Source organism: Silene latifolia, chromosome 1 (genome assembly GCF_048544455.1).
Source record: "Silene latifolia isolate original U9 population chromosome 1, ASM4854445v1, whole genome shotgun sequence".
In the NCBI taxonomy this organism is placed as follows: domain Eukaryota; kingdom Viridiplantae; phylum Streptophyta; class Magnoliopsida; order Caryophyllales; family Caryophyllaceae; genus Silene; species Silene latifolia.
In genome coordinates, this window is record NC_133526.1 from 79,925,237 (window position 1) to 79,941,795 (window position 16,559).

The following is a 16,559-nucleotide window of genomic DNA, read 5'->3' on the forward strand; positions in this document are numbered from 1 at the left end:
GTTTAGAGTTTTACTCTAAGTGTTGAGCAATTCCTTTAATAGAATATTTGACAATATCGATATTGAAATTGAGATGAATATTGGTTACTGGTTTTGAGTTATGGGGCCATTGTGCCGAGTTATGTTTACGGTCTAGAGCGACCTTGGTTATTGAGTTATTTGAGTTGAAATCGATATTGAGATGGAAATATTGTTTCGCGTTTTTATTCCGCCAGTTCACTCACTCCTTGTCTTTGTCTTAGGGTCGACGATGAGAATACGATACATTGTTACATTGGATTATTATATTGTGAGATAGAGTAATGAGTGAGACGGAGTAATGAGATGAGACTTGGTTAACTATTGGAATAAGAGAGTGTGGTATATAATGGAAATAGAAAGGAGTTTGTCTGATTAGTTATCGGGGAGTGTTTTTATTATTCCATGTGTTTATTTTTATTTTTATGTGTACTTGTTTCCACGCCATGACCAAAAATTAAGCTGCTTATATTGAGATATTATCTATTACTCAGCTTTCCGGCTGACGTGTTTTCTCCCTTCGGGGCTACTCGTCATGGGGGTAGTCCTTTCTGTCTTCTGGTTTTGTTTTCAGGTCTTTCCCTGCTGTTCAAAAGGATTTTTATTTCAAGAGAAGATTTTTATTAACGACTTTATAAAGTTTTGGTTCCATTTTTTTATTTTTAAAAGGATTTGTAATAAGATACTTTGTATATTAATTATAATATCTCTATATTTCGACGTGCTTTATATGTGAAAGTTAGATTTTAATTTAGCCGAAAATCAGGGGTGTTACACATTTTCTCTTTCTCCTCTGGAGTCTGAGGGCCCATATCAAGTTTCAACTTAAGGCTCTTATCAACAAGAGTGTCAATTGCCTTACAGTCATGCATTCGGTATTTTTCTAGCACTTTGTTAATATATGTCTCTTGAGAGAGTCCAATGAGTCTCTTAGACCTATCTCTAACAATTTTAACACCGAGTACATAATCCGCCTCACCCAAATCTTTCATCTCAAAGTTAGTTGCGAGCCAACCTTTAGTTGCCTCAAGAATCTCCTTATCATTTCCAGCCAACAAGATATCATCAACATATAATGTTAGAATTACGAAACTTTTGTGTGATCCCTTGAGCGATGTACACACAATGATCCTCCTCTAGCATGGTAAAACCATCTTATAAAATAGCTTCGTGGAACCGAATGTTCCATTGCTCAGATGCTTGCTTTAAGCCATATATGGATCTTTTGAGCTTGTAAACTTTGCGCTTTTGGCCCTCGAATATAAAGCCACTAGGTTGTTCCATATAGATGTCTTCATCTATTTTCCCATGCAAAAAGGTAGTTTTCACATCCATTTGATGGAGCTCTAGATCCATGTGTGCTACTATGGCTAGAATGAGGTGGATTGATGCAAACCTTACTACAGGAGAAAAAGTTTCATCATAGTCAATCCCCTCCTTTTGGGTGAATCCCTTTGCCACTAGGCAAGCTTTGAATCGTTCAATGGAATTATCCGCCTTCCTCTTGATCTTTAAGACCCATTTATTGCCAATGGTCTTTCGACCTGGCGGAAGATCTACCAGATCCCAGACTTGGTTATCTCTCATAGACTCCATTTCCTCTTTCATTGCATTCATCCATTGCCTAGCATGGGGACTTGACAAAGCTTCTTTTATGGAAGAAGGTTCGTCCAAGTCGTCAGAAGTAGCCATAATTACTTCAGAATTAGCTACTATACATGCTTCATCCTCTATGTCAAAACGACGTCGAGGAATTCTCCCTCGAGCACTTTTTCGAGGTTCTTGATCCAACTCCACACGAGTTGTCTCAATTGCCTCACCACTCCCACTATCCTCAGGGACGCTAATGTTTCCATCTCTCAATAGCGGAGTGTGTGAGATATGCTAAGGATCTTCAAGTTCAAATAACTGGAAATCCTTGGTAGCTACACCTTTGCTAGGAAAATCGTTTTCCAAGAATGTGGCATCTCGTGACTCAATCTCCGTAAATACTCCATCTGAGTTTTGTCCTATAAAAACATATCCCTTAGAATTCTCAGGATATGTTATAAAGATACACTTTTTACCTCTAGGGCCCACCTTCCCATGTTCATGAGAAGTGGAGTGAACAAAAGCTGCAGACCCCCACGGTCGCAAGTTGCTTAAGTCAGGCTTATAGCCTTTCCATAATTCATAGGGAGTAGAAGTCACGGATTTAGAAGGCACGCGATTAAGAATATAGGCCGCAGTCAATAGAGCATCACCCCAATATGAAATTGGAAGATTTGCTTGCGCCATCATAGAACGAACCATGTCGAGTAAGGTCCTATTCCTTCTCTCTGCAACACCATTTTGTTGCGGAGTACCTGGAATGGTTAGTTTTTTAGTTATTCCCTTGTCTTCACATAACTCTTTGAACATGTCAGACAAGTATTCATGCCCCCTGTTAGTTCTCAGGGTTTTTACTGTGTTGTCTAATTGATTCTTAACCTCATTCAAAAAACGTTTAAAGCAATTTAATGCTTCCGATTTGTGAGATATCAAATAGACATAGCCATAGCGTGAATAATCATCAGTAAAAGTGATAAAATAACTTGCGCCATGCCTAGCTCTTACATTCATTGGTCCACAATATCAGAATGAATCAATTGGAGAGGTGTGGTGGCTCTCATAGCCTTGCCAAACGGTTTTCTAGTAGCTTTACCTGCTAAGCAAGACTCACAAGTAGATAGGTTTACTTTAGCTAAAGGTCCTAAAAGACCTTCTCTAGCTAATCGATTCATCCTATCTTGGCCAATATGTCCAAGTCTAGCATGCCATAGATTAGGATCATCAAGTATAGTGCTATTAGAAGGAAGCAACAAATGAAAAACTATGTAGACACCTCGTTTCTGCACCTCTCGCAAACCACCCGGTGATGATTGGGCCGCATGTTTGGTTCGCGGAACGATTAGTGACAGTTCGTAAGATTATCGTCAAGTGATTGCTCAAATATAAATGTCGACCTCTTAGTTGTCATCTACGTCCTGATACGGTCGTTTTGGCAGTAATTAGAGTATATTCGGAGTCCGGGTCAAAAACCGTCTCCATTTGCTTTGATAGTTTGTTAAATCCCGAGTCGAATGTTCGGAATGTTCCGGATATTTCTATTCCATATTTCTCAAATTTTATCTTTTGGCAAATAATATCCCGTAATATTTACATAAGATATTAAAGATAATCGAATTAATTCCGTCCTACCATAACTTAAACACGGAAATCTTTCTTAAGCGGAGGAAACCTCACGGGAATAGACGCAACGGTGTCTTTGCGCCTCTTCCAAGAGACGCAATGGCTGCTGCGCCTTTTCCCAGGCCCTTCTTTGCATGATTTACGTATCTTTTTATATCTTTCCGAGATTCACTTCCAAAGAGTCTCCGAAACCCTATTCCTTCACGTGATTAGTATAAATAGGAGCCTTCGTTCCTCATATTTCTCACGCGAGTGTCCGCCCTTCTCTTCTCCCTTTGCATTCTAGACTTCGTTCTTACTAATTGGCGCCTACGTGCTTGGACTTCCGACCACGTAAGCTCGGATCTTCCGGTACCACCTCTCCGTTGCATGACCGACCAATTTGACCACTACACTCAATCAATCTAATTAATCAACTTGTTAAATCGTTTTCCTCTTTCGAGGGCACTCTTTCCTTGCATTCGCGTCGAGCATCACTAATCGATCTTCTTAGTTCTTCTCGTTCCGTCAACATGTAAGTCTGAGGGTGTATTAATCTCTCTTTTATTTATTGTTTTTTTATTATTGTATAACAATTGTAAGGTTTATGTCGAAAGTACCTCATTAAAACCGATTTCTAAAACCGTCTTTAAAACCTTTTTGCGGATTTCCGGTGAGACAGACGTCGAGAAAAGACGCAGCAACCGCTGCGCCTCTTTGAAGGAGCGCGCACACTGCTGCGCCTCTTCGTGAGGCCGCCAGCTTCTCGCTTCTTTTCTTCTTCCTCCGTCCTCTGTAATTTGTATCAAATTTATTTCTTTTGTTTTGTTAAATGCGTTAATTCTTCATCATGATAGTTTAATAATTCATATGTATATTAACCATCATCATTAACATGTTTTAATTGTCATAAATCCGACTCAAATCCCAAATAATCAATATTTGCGGGTTTTTCGTCATTAAATTCAATTCGAGTTTTAGAGATTCAATTCGTTCATATTGAGTTTAAATTCATTGTTGATATATTTTCACCTGTTTAGTCATTAATCCGTCGTTAATTCATCATGTTTAGTTAATAATTTGTTTAGTTAGTTAGTTTAATTAATCATTCATTAACATCGACCCTTCACATAACTAATCCGTTTATTTCCGTCTCATCCATGTTTTACTGTTTTATGACCTCAATCATATGTAAATAATCTGCTAATAACTTTCATCCGAGTCTAAAATCGCAATCAATCCATTAATTTACCAATTAACATTAACGGTTTGCGATTCGCTTCACACGGCCCGAACTCACCCTTGGAAATGAGACGCAAAGAATCGCTGCGCTTCTTCTTCAAAGGGCGCAGAGTGCTTTTGCTTTGTTCCAGATGAGTTCTGTCTCTGAACTCCTTTTCTGCCTTGACCTAGTTTAATTAGCTACGTATTAATCTACTATTATCCGTATTATCACCTTCTGATCTGTCGTGTTCTATTCTTTTATTCCTTTTTATCAAATCATCCGTTTTAAAGGTATTTTCGACATAAATCGCCTATCCAATGTAATCGTTGTAATTTTCATTATTGTAATTTATAATTATTGTTTTTCTTTTATTCCTTGAATGTTTTCACATGTAATTCGACATTAAAATCCAACTTCGACATCAATTGTTTGCTAATTAGTTGTTCACCGACTTAGTAAATTCTCACATGTTAGGATTAATCTATGGATGTTGCATTGCATGCATATAGCCGACGATATATCAAGTGCGAATAAATTCCCTAATCATTAGTAGAGGCCGCTATCGAGGCGGGCGGGATTAGGTGTTCGATCAAAAGAGCTTCCTAATACGTACCCTCACCCCTTACTCCAGATCTCCGTGAGCACCCATGTTCATTGGCATCCACGAGAGTCATTCTAGACATAGAATGCTAAGGGTAACGATTGCTTAGTGTCTATGTCACTACTTTGTGTCTTGACATGACACGAGGTATTCGAACGGTTCCAATTTCCCATAAAAATTGGTGGCGACTCCTTACAAAATGCAAACGCTTGTTTTCGAGCCCCTTCACCAAGCGCCCCGTGGCGGCCCGCATCCACGGTTTGGCGACTCATTGGGATATACACTTACGTGTAGCTAGGGTGAAACTCGATTAAGGTTAGGGAATAAGTTTGTACAAGACAATTGTCGGTTTTCATAACTCGGTCTTCCTAGACCGTTTAATTCGGCCTTCCTAGGCCCAACCCAACCCATTCGACCAATCGTCCCGTCTAAACGGTCCTAATTCTTATTTGGACCTAAGGATGGATAGCGATTGACGTCATCCATACCATGATGCTTACTCTTGTTTGTATCAAGGGCCTTCACTACTTGAGGAAATGGACTAGGAATCGGCCTTACTCTTGTTTGGCACGAGCCTCTCCACAGACTTCGGGTTTGATGGTTCGGTATGGCAACCTACCCTTTAAACCAAAACCCTTTTAAATGCACTCAGCATCCCGTTATAATGCTTGTATGAATGTTTGTACCTTACGTGATCACCATTTCTAAACAAAACCATGACGATTTTGCAAAAATCAAAACCTTCTTTTAATGAAAATTTCGAAAAAAAATATAGGCCATTGATTAGCGCAAAACCCAGTCAAAACTCTGTCCATTTGTCGAGTCAAACTTCGGGCCTCAAACCCATTTCAAAACTAAATACAAAAAAACAAAAAAAAAGTCCAAAAAAAAAGCAAAAGAAAGTCCAAAATAAAAAAAAAAGATCAAAAAAAAAAAAAAAAAAAAAAAAAAAAAAAAAAAAAAAAAAAAAAAAAAAAAACCAAAAAGAGAAAAAAGAATGTTTTAATCAAAAGATTTTCAAATCATGTAAATGTAAATATGTAAATTCAATTGGGCTAAGTTAGAGTCAAAGTTCAACCGACTATGTCCTAGTCGGAACTCTGTCAAGTTACAAACCCGTCTTCCTTTACATTTTGGGTCTTTTCAACATTCAAGTCAAGTCCTGAGGCGTCACGCCGTCATTTTGGACACCCTACCCCAATTCAGTTAGGATCTAAACACTCGAGTCACACGTTCCGAGGCTCAACACACGAGTCTCAATGAGCCTCATATTTGAGTCTAAACTACAATAGTCTTCTTAACACCTATAAGCAAACCTCGAGTCCAGAATCAACACGTGTTATCAATCCCGTCAATAAGGTCAATCACATAAACATCACTCTGTCAAAGTCAACACTCGAGTCTAAATTAAAGTCAAGCACCGTGAATTCAAACACGAGAAGTCGCTCACGACATTTCACGAATTCACAAGTCAAGTTTAGACGTGTCATCTTGTCCCTTCCTTTGTTTGTTGCCTTGGTATGCGTGATCCCATGTCGAATCGAGTTGTAATGCGCGTCATTTCTGTCGAGTAGGAATCCGGCAAGTTCTGTCAATCAACAAGGTCACGAAGGAGCTCAAGCCACAATCACCATGTCTCTGCAAGACATTTATGCCATGGTCCTACGAGTTCAAGCTACAGTGGAAAATTTGAGCATTCGCGTCCTCACCCTTGAAAATGGAATGGTGGAAAAGAACACGCCATCTAGAGAAACCTCTAGTCTAGGTCATCCGAAGCTTACCTCTTGCAATAACCATCGTCCTAGAAAGCCGAAAACAGCTGAAATGAAACCTGGGAGGCATCAAAGGGTGCTTACCGATTTAGGCATGTCTTATGCCGATGCTTTGAAGAGACTTTCTGCCCAAGGCAAGCTACATCCAATAGGTCCGACTCCGGATCCACCTTTGGAGAAACAGGTGAACCTCTGGAAGGGCAACAAATACTGCTTATATCACCAAGGTAGAGGTCATGATATCGAAGAGTGTTTTCTCTTGAAACACACCATCCAAGATATGATCGAAGAGGGCAAGCTTCCTTAGCCACCTTCTGTCGGCCAATCCAAGAAGACCGACCCTCTTGGTTCCAATATCACTAAACATAATGAAGAATCATTCCTGGATTGTTCTCATCTCCTCGATCCTCGTGATGACAAAGAAATCAACGTGCTTGAAGACGACGATATCCAAAATGGAATGCTCATGCTTTCCAGGGCCTTTGACAATAAATTCTCCAAAATAGAAGGAGCCATTGATATCCTAAACTCTCGACTTTCCAACATAGAGAACCAGCTTGCTGAAATGGGTAAGAAGCTTGGTGCCCAACCTTTCAAGATAAAGAATGTCCAGACAAACCCTCAACTTCATGGTCTCGAGGAGAAAGCAATAAGTGAGCGACCTGTTCCTGGTTCTTCTCATCCAAGAATCGGAATCTACAAAGGCAACCTCATGGAGCCTTCATCAAAGAAATCTAACAACCCTCCAGGGTCATTTACAAAGGCTTCCGAAAATAGAGGCACACCTCCTAGGGAATTTACCAACATTGGTATTACATACACCGATGCCCTTCAGAGACTCATGGAGCGACGAATGTTGAAGCCCATTGGACCTACTCCCGAACCCGAAAGAAAATCCAAGTTCTGGGATGAGAATGCCTACTGCAAATACCATAGAGGCAAAGGGCATGATACAGAGAAATGTTACAAATTAAAACATGTCATTCAGGATATGATCGAAAACGGGAAATTGTCTCTCTCTACTTTTAACCCACAACGTAGCTTAGGCAATCCTCATGGATATACCAAATATCAAGAAACTCTTCTTGACTATTATCCTTCCAATGTTCCCAATGATGAGGATGAGGTGCTCAAATGGGTGAATGCTCAAAGTCAGATGCCGAAGCCAGTTGCTGGAAGAGAAAATGTTCAATCATGGGCCGATGATTACGAGTCTAGATCTAAGATCGAGTCAAAGTCTGGGTCCGAGTCCGAGTCTTAGGCCTTCTATCTCATATTTTGTTCTAGTGCCTTTCTTCATTTCTAGTGACAACCTGGGGGCTGTCCCACGAGTCACATGTCTTCTCGAGTCTATGTTAAATACATTCATTAATCATTTCAATAAAAGTACACTTTTCAATCCACATATTCTTCTATCTCTTCCTCTACCCCTTTTCCTGTGACAACAAGAATTGATTTGAGACATTTTTAAAATGAACAACAACAACGTACGACAGTCAATGTGAGTACACTTAGATGATGTTCCGTTCTATGTTGTAGAGGACCTGAAACTCCGTGTTCTTTTCTTACCTATTCCATGTCTGGCAATAGAAACCACAATATAACCCTAGTCTAGGACGAGCCTATCTCAAGAGATTCTAGGACGAATCCAGACCATCTCCTTGTTAGTGATCCATGACGGAAGGCAAGCCCATTCCCCACAACAAACAACCCCTGTTTACTAAAGACCAACCCATTTCACATCAAAAGGTGCTAGTCTGACCCAAATCCATGGTAGCAAGCTAATCCAAGATGATGCGAGCCATAATCAAAGACAAAGGCTCAATTAAGAGACACTGAGGTCAATATCCAAGGCCGCAATTATGCCTGTAATCCAAGACAAAAGAGTCAAAAGAAGAAGGCTCAATCAAGCAAGTCAATGTCGATACCCAAGATCAAATTCATCCTCAAAAAAAAAATCGACCAAGAATCTGAAACTGAATCAAGAACAACCATGAAATCAAATACGGAACACTATTGAAGTCTATATATTGAATCGAAAACATCGATGAAGATGGTCAGCTAGCACCCTCATTTAGCCTTTCACACATCACACACCCTAAGTCCTTCTCGAGACCGTTACAGGGAGATAGTTAGGAATTTTGAGGATCCTCTCAAGCTCGTCAAATATACCCATCCTTTAGGGCCAAGACATGGAAACTTGAACCCACGTCATTTTAACCTACCTTTATGTGCTCAGGCTATATCAAGCCAAGAGACTCCATGTCCAAGCCACATTACAAGCCATAATCCCATAAAGCCTTAACTCCACAAAATCAAAGCTCCAGAGATTTGTTCATCAAAGCCTCTTATGTCCAAGCTCCACATTCCAAACATCCAATCCAGTTTCACCTTGACCCATACACGGAGTCTTCAATACTTTGCTACCCAGAACGGTACATACCCATATTCATCCTTAGGGTCCACTAAGTGTGCTCACATGACAAGGAAAGTTTTACAAACTTAATTATACCTCTTTGGTCTATGATCAGAGGGAGTTATCTCAAATCGATTCTTCGAGTCACCAAAGGAATATACTCTCCTGACCCATGCACTTTAAGGTCCTAACAACTTAGCTTAGGCACACACTTGAACTACGAGCATGGTTTGATTTCACCTCTTCAGGTGGATACGTAGGCAGTCCTTTCTTACGCAAGAAGGATACAACCACAACACCCAAACAAAATTAACCAAACCTCAGAACTACGATCTGGTTTAATTTCACTTCACGTGAATACGTAGGCAGTCCTCAAGAACACAACCATCCCCACTCCCAACTTTCAATCTCAACCATCAACTTCCAACCTCAATTATCAACCATCCCAATTTTCAAATTAACATCCCTTCTATAATCAACACCTCTATACTGGGGGCTCCTTATTGTCGCCCAGCCTTTTTTTTACCAAAGTCCAGAGTCATCTTCTCATCCTGGGGGCTTCTCTTCCAAGATGCCACCCTTCCTTTATTCCTCTAAGTCTAGCTAGTACTCGGTCCAGACAATGACAAAGGTCTTGGATCGATTCTCCAAGTCATCGTGCCTCAAGAGGGGTCTCTTTTACAGCAAACGGTGGTGAAACAAGTCCTACTAGACAAATGGTCCATGGCTCATGCCTTACCTTTATATGCCTTCATCATTCTTGAAATTCTTATTCTACCTTTGGAACTGATACGCATTGTCACCCACACTTGTCTAGGGGTTGCGCATACTTAAAAGAAGTCTGTCAAGGTCATCCCTGTGTCGCGTCAAATCTAGGTTAGTGTCGCGTCAGTCAAACCTAAGTCTACATTTTGTGTCGTGTCCTAGTAGGTCTGTGTCATGTCAAGAACTATGTCCTAAGCCCTTTGAATATGCATAACGCATTACAAACGACAAACTTCTTTGAACAAGTTTTTAAACGACTTTTAAAAAGAAACAACTTTTGCAAAACCTATGTGTTTCCTCATTCGAGGTCCATGTGATAACCGCTTACGTGCATATACTAGATTGCATTCTTGTGTGGCTACTAACCATGCAGGTAAGTATCAAAAGCAGTGCTCGCTCCGACTAGGGGCTTCGCCCAAGTCTTCATTCTCCCCAGTGCAGCAGTATTTTGCAGTATTGCTCACTCAAGATTTTTTCCATGGCGATCAAGATGTTCCTGATCGTCAATATATTCCCCAACAAGAGTTCGCTTGAGACTGACGCAAGCAGATTCAACCTCAAGTTTTTGCCAGAGTTCGCTTGAGACCGACACAAGCAGATTCCCCAGTAGTTTCTACCGACGTCCTGCTACCCTCAATATTATTGTTTCCTCACGGAGTTCGGCAAAGGTGTCGTTCTCCAGAAGTTCCCAAACCAAAGCCTCCTTCCTTAGGTTCGTAAACCCAAAGTTAGGATTCTTACCCCTAGATTCTTAGATCCCAACATCCTTAGGTTCATAAACCCATAAATTCTTTTGGAGTTCTCATACCTCAGAAAGCTTAAACGCACGCGTTTAAAACAAGAATTAGTAACCCGTTAGTTCCTAAACTTAACCCTAGGATCCCAAAACCTCTTAGGTTCACAAGCCTTTAAGTTCTCATACCAGCCGTCCTTTTAGAATCATATACCCATACCTAGCTTCTTTTAAATTCCCAAACTCCCTAGAGTTCATACACTTCTACCCTTAGGATCATATTCCTTTAAAATCACCTTTTCCCTTAGGATCATATTCCTTAGGATCACCTTCTACCCTTAGGATCATATTCCTTTAGGATCACCTTTTTTCCCTTTAGGATCATATTCCTTTAGGATCACCTTTCCTTAGAGTTCCTACACCCAAACCTTGATTACCCCTTAAGTTGAACTTATATTTGGCCTTCTTCCCGTCGATGCTTTCCTTAGGGCCCCACACCCTAGCACAATCTTTACATATCTTTTAGGTCTTACCGCTTAACCTTAGCTCCTATGCACCCCCGGAAGGATCTCGAGAAAGAAGTCTCAGGTATGGTCTCTTCTTATGGCTGGCGAGCCTCCTTACGTAGTCTAATGGACTTTAAACGACCCTCCCCGATAGTCGACAGACTCTAAAATGTTCCCGACGACAGGTCCTTGGCTCAGACCCCTTGAGCCGCCTCGCGTCGCCATAGTCGTCAGGTTGTAATCTTCGATTGACCTGATGGCTATACTTTGACTTTCGCCTTATCCAAGCCTCAGTCAAAGTGGGGGCTCTGTAGACACCTCGTTTCTGCACCTCTCGCAAACCACCCGGTGATGATTGGGCCGCATGTTTGGTTCGCGGAACGATTAGTGACAGTTCGTAAGATTATCGTCAAGTGATTGCTCAAATATAAATGTCGACCTCTTAGTTGTCATCTACGTCCTGATACGGTCGTTTTGGCAGTAATTAGAGTATATTCGGAGTCCGGGTCAAAAACCGTCGCCATTTGCTTTGATAGTTTGTTAAATCCCGAGTCGAATGTTCGAATGTTCCTATATTTCTATTCCATATTTCTCAAATTTTATCTTTTGGCAAATAATATCCCGTAATATTTACATAAGATATTAAAGATAATCGAATTAATTCCGTCCTACCATAACTTAAACACGGAAATCTTTCTTAAGCGGAGGAAACCTCCGGGAATAGACGCAACGGCGTCTTTGCGCCTCTTCCAAGAGACGCAGTGGCTGCTGCGCCTTTTCCCAGGCCCTTCTTTGCATGATTTACGTATCTTTTTTATATCTTTCCGAGATTCACTTCCAAAGAGTCTCCGAAACCCTATTCCTTCACGTGATTAGTATAAATAGGAGCCTTCGTTCCTCATATTTCTCACGCGAGTGTCCGCCCTTCTCTTCTCCCTTTGCATTCTAGACTTCGTTCTTACTAATTGGCGCCTACGTGCTTGGACTTCCGACCACGTAAGCTCGGATCTTTCCGGTACCACCTCTCTCCGTTGCATGACCGACCAATTTGACCACTACACTCAATCAATCTAATTAATCAACTTGTTAAATCGTTTTCCTCTTTCGAGGGCACTCTTTCCTTGCATTCGCGTCGAGCATCACTAATCGATCTTCTTAGTTCTTCTCGTTCCGTCAACATGTAAGTCTGAGGGTGTATTAATCTCTCTTTTATTTATTGTATTTTTTATTATTGTATAACAATTGTAAGGTTTATGTCGAAAGTACCTCATTAAAACCGATTTCTAAAACCGTCTTTAAAACCTTTTTTGCGGATTTCCGGTGAGATGACGTCGAGAAAAGACGACAACAAATCCGCTGCGCCTCTTGAAGGAGCGCGCAGACTGCTGCGCCTCTTCGTGAGGGGCCGCCGCAGCTTCTCGCTTCTTTTCTTCTTCCTCCGTCCTCTCGTAATTTGTATCAAATTTATTTCTTTTGTTTTGTTAAATCATTAATTCTTCATCATGATAGTTTAATAATTCATATGTATATTAACCATCATCATTAACATGTTTTAATTGTCATAAATCCGACTCAAATCCCAAATAATCAATATTTGCGGGTTTTTCGTCATTAAATTCAATTCGAGTTTTAGAGATTCAATTCGTTCATATTGAGTTTCTGGGATTCATTGTTGATATATTTTCACCTGTTTAGTCATTAATCCGTCGTTAATTCATCATGTTTAGTTAATAATTCGTTTAGTTAGTTAGTTTAATTAATCATTCATTAACATCGACCCTTCACATAACTAATCCGTTTATTTCCGTCTCATCCATGTTTTACTCTTTTATGACCTCAATCATATGTAAATAATCTGCTAATAACTTTCATCCGAGTCTAAAATCGCAATCAATCCATTAATTTACCAATTAACATTAACGGTTTGCAGTTCCGGCTTCACAGCCAGAACTCACCCTTGAACAATGACGCAAAGAATCGGGCCGCCTCTTCCAAAGGGCGCAGATGCTCGTCGCGCTTTGTTCCAGATGAGTTCTGTCTCAACTCCTTTTACTGCCTTGACCTAGTTTAATTAGCTACGTATTAATCTACTATTATCCGTATTATCACCTTCTGATCTGTCGTGTTCTATTCTTTTATTCCTTTTTATCAAATCATCCGTTTTAAAGGTATTTTCGACATAAATCGCCTATCCAATGTAATCGTTGTAATTTTCATTATTGTAATTTATAATTATTGTTTTTCTTTTATTGCTTGAATGTTTTCACATGTAATTCGACATTAAAATCCAACTTCGACATCAATTGTTTGCTAATTAGTTGTTCACCGACTTAGTAAATTCTCACATGTTAGGATTAATCTATGGATGTTGCATTGCATGCATATAGCCGACGATATATCAAGTGCGAATAACTTCCCTAATCATTAGTAGAGGCCGCTATCGAGGCGGGCGGGATTAGGTGTTCGATCAAAAGAGCTTCCTAATACGTACCCTCACCCCTTACTCCAGATCTCCGTGAGCACCCGTGTTCATTGGCATCCACGAGAGTCATTCTAGACATAGAATGCTAAGGGTAACGATTGCTTAGTGTCTATGTCACTACTTTGTGTCTTGACATGACACGAGGTATTCGAACGGTTCCAATTTCCCATAAAAATTGGTGGCGACTCCTTACAAAATGCAAACGCTTGTTTTCGAGCCCCTTCACCAAGCGCCCCCGTGGGCGGCCCGCTGTCCACAAACTATTGGCATTTTTGCAAGGTAAAGTATCTAAAACCATAAAACCATCTTGCATTGAACCATAACCGAATAAATCGGTTCCCAAATAAAGTTTTACACAACCATTTTCAAACACAACTTTAAAGTCTACCTCCAAAAGAGATAAAACAGAGACTAAGTTTCGCCTTATTTCAGGAGCGTATAATACATCATGGAGATACAAAATGCGTCCATTATGCAGCTCTAATTTGCAGGTTCCTACACCAAGGACCCCAATCTTGGAACTATTCCCCATGAATACATGCTTGCTTACTTTAGGTACTTTGCGAAACTCTACAAAAGCTGTCCGATCTCTGGTCAGGTGCTATGTGGCTGCCGAGTCTAAAGTCCAAACAAGAACAGACTCAGCCATTAAACAAGAGCTAGTGACATAACAAAATTGATATTTTGACAGGTTAAGACGTACCTTCGGCTCAGTGCAATCACGAGCGAAGTGTCCCAGCTTTTGACAATTGTAGCACGTCACTTTAGACATGTCTTTCTTTCCACCGCGCTTTCCTCTGGCGCGTTTAGAGTCCATTTTTAACCTTCTTTTTAGGAGGTCCATTATTATTCACACCTTTGGGAGCTCCAGGAGTACCCCACTTGCGCTTATGACCAGTTGTCTTGCGCATCTCTCCCTCAGCTATGAAGGCCTCTCCTTCCGGCTTGTCAGCCTGGAGACGGTCTTCCTCAAGCTCAAGGTGACGACAAACATCTTCACAAGTTTTGATGTTGTAATTGTGGGTGAGGTTCACCTTCATATGTTCCCAACCCTTAGGTGGAAGAGAACGTATCACAGCATGTACTTGTTGTTCATCACTTAGAACATTACCAGCTAGAGCCAACTCAGTAATCATGTTTGACATGGTCGTAAGATGCTGCCTCATAGTATGATCACGGTGCTTCTTATAACCATCAATTTTTAAATTAAGTTGGCACAAGCGAGTAGTTGAAGTTCCGCCATATTGCAATTTAATTACATCCCAGAGGGCCAAGGCTGTAGTATGCCTCTCGAACCTGAGCATAAGATCAGTCCTCATGCTGCTCAACATCAATATGCGAGCCACACGATCCTTCCTTTTGAAGTCTTTATAGGCCTCCTGATCACGCCTATGTTGGGCGGTATTGCCTTGTTCAGGTTCTTGCATAGGTTGTGTAATAGTTTCCAGCACTTCTTGCTCTTCAAGGAGTAACTAAACCTTACGATGCCATACATCATAGTTTTATTCAGTCAATTTGTCTTCTTGGTTCAAATCGGCCACAATGCTCTTTGTGCCAGCCATTGATAACTATAGAGACATTCAAAAAATAATTAGTATAATCATAATCATTTGTGGCAAGCTCTTTATTAGTCCAAAAATTAACTTGACAAGAGTAATCAATTCGAAAAACGTATAAATACGCAATCATCATTTATTAACATCGTCTTGTTAATTTATAAACTAATAAAATCATGCGCAATATAAAAATTTATTAAGGTGAGATACTCTTATCAACCAACATTAACGAATATACCCAATAATATAAATCTCATACTCTTAATCAATAACAATCATTATTGTCTCAAATGCACAGTTATTTCACCGTAAATCAACTCCCACAATAACATGCTTCAGACGGTTTGCACACATTATAAGCATAAGAGATGTATAAATGCCAAGCTTCTTGCTAAACAGAGGGTCGAATTTGTTGTATTATATTGACAATAGCATCTGACTATATATAACAGTACATCATCTTGCTTGTTCAATCAGTGAGTCCAATATACACATGTGGTACTAACCGTACTGTATTGATTTGTTTCCGTCTGACCTTAAATATGGTGTACATATGGGTTGATTGTCAATTAAACACACATGCAATGCAAAATTTTTGTCATTCTCGTTATTTTGCTAAGGTGAGTGTACTCTCATCATTTATGATGATCGATAATATTCAATAATTAACCACATGTGTCATTGCAAAAATGTATGTTCTTTAGCTAAAAGACAGTAGCATTTGACTAAAAAATGAAAGGTAGTATGCAACACCCTTTTGATTCACACATTGATAATTGCATACTAAAACAATTGACAAAATTAACAAGTGCTACTCGTATAAGTACCCATATCAGTTTAGTACTTTAATTAATTAGGACTCGGATGCTAGTTTATACTAGCTCTGATACTAATGTAGATTAATAATTATGATAAATGAACCGATATCAACAAGGTGTATATAGTCACTTACCTTGCTAAATAAGGAGAGTAGAATATCTATCTCGAACTTGCGGATCCCTCCAAGTAATTGCTCCAGGACGACTTTAATATTAAACTAGTATTACGAATCCGTCGATCTAGATATTGATCACTAGGACCAATACCTATAGCTTCACAACCCAAGAACCTACTCTCTCTTGTGTAGAGAAAGATATATTTTTGTTGTGTGATTTTTGGATGATACAAATGCCTCCCAAAAGCCTTCTATTTATAGGCCTAGGAGAACATGGTTTTTCTCTAACAAAACCGTGTGCTCCAATGGTTTCTCTAATAAAACCATGGGAGGGAGACCATGGTTTCTTATAAACCATGGGT

The 16,559-nt window shown here is 40.0% G+C and overlaps 1 protein-coding gene and 1 long non-coding RNA gene across 3 annotated transcripts in view; one reads left to right on the forward strand and one right to left on the reverse strand.

The window, feature by feature from the left end:
- LOC141607016 (uncharacterized) overlaps positions 1-16,559 on the forward strand; it is a 269,164-nt gene that overhangs the window by 13,142 nt on the left and 239,463 nt on the right. The gene's annotated exons all lie outside the window — the stretch shown is intronic.
- LOC141594977 (uncharacterized) lies at positions 14,017-16,426 on the reverse strand. Its single transcript, XR_012522252.1, has 3 exons — positions 16,216-16,426; positions 14,411-15,275; positions 14,017-14,325 (listed from the first exon to the last, which is right to left on the reverse strand). It is a non-coding gene; the product is annotated as an uncharacterized LOC141594977 (long non-coding RNA).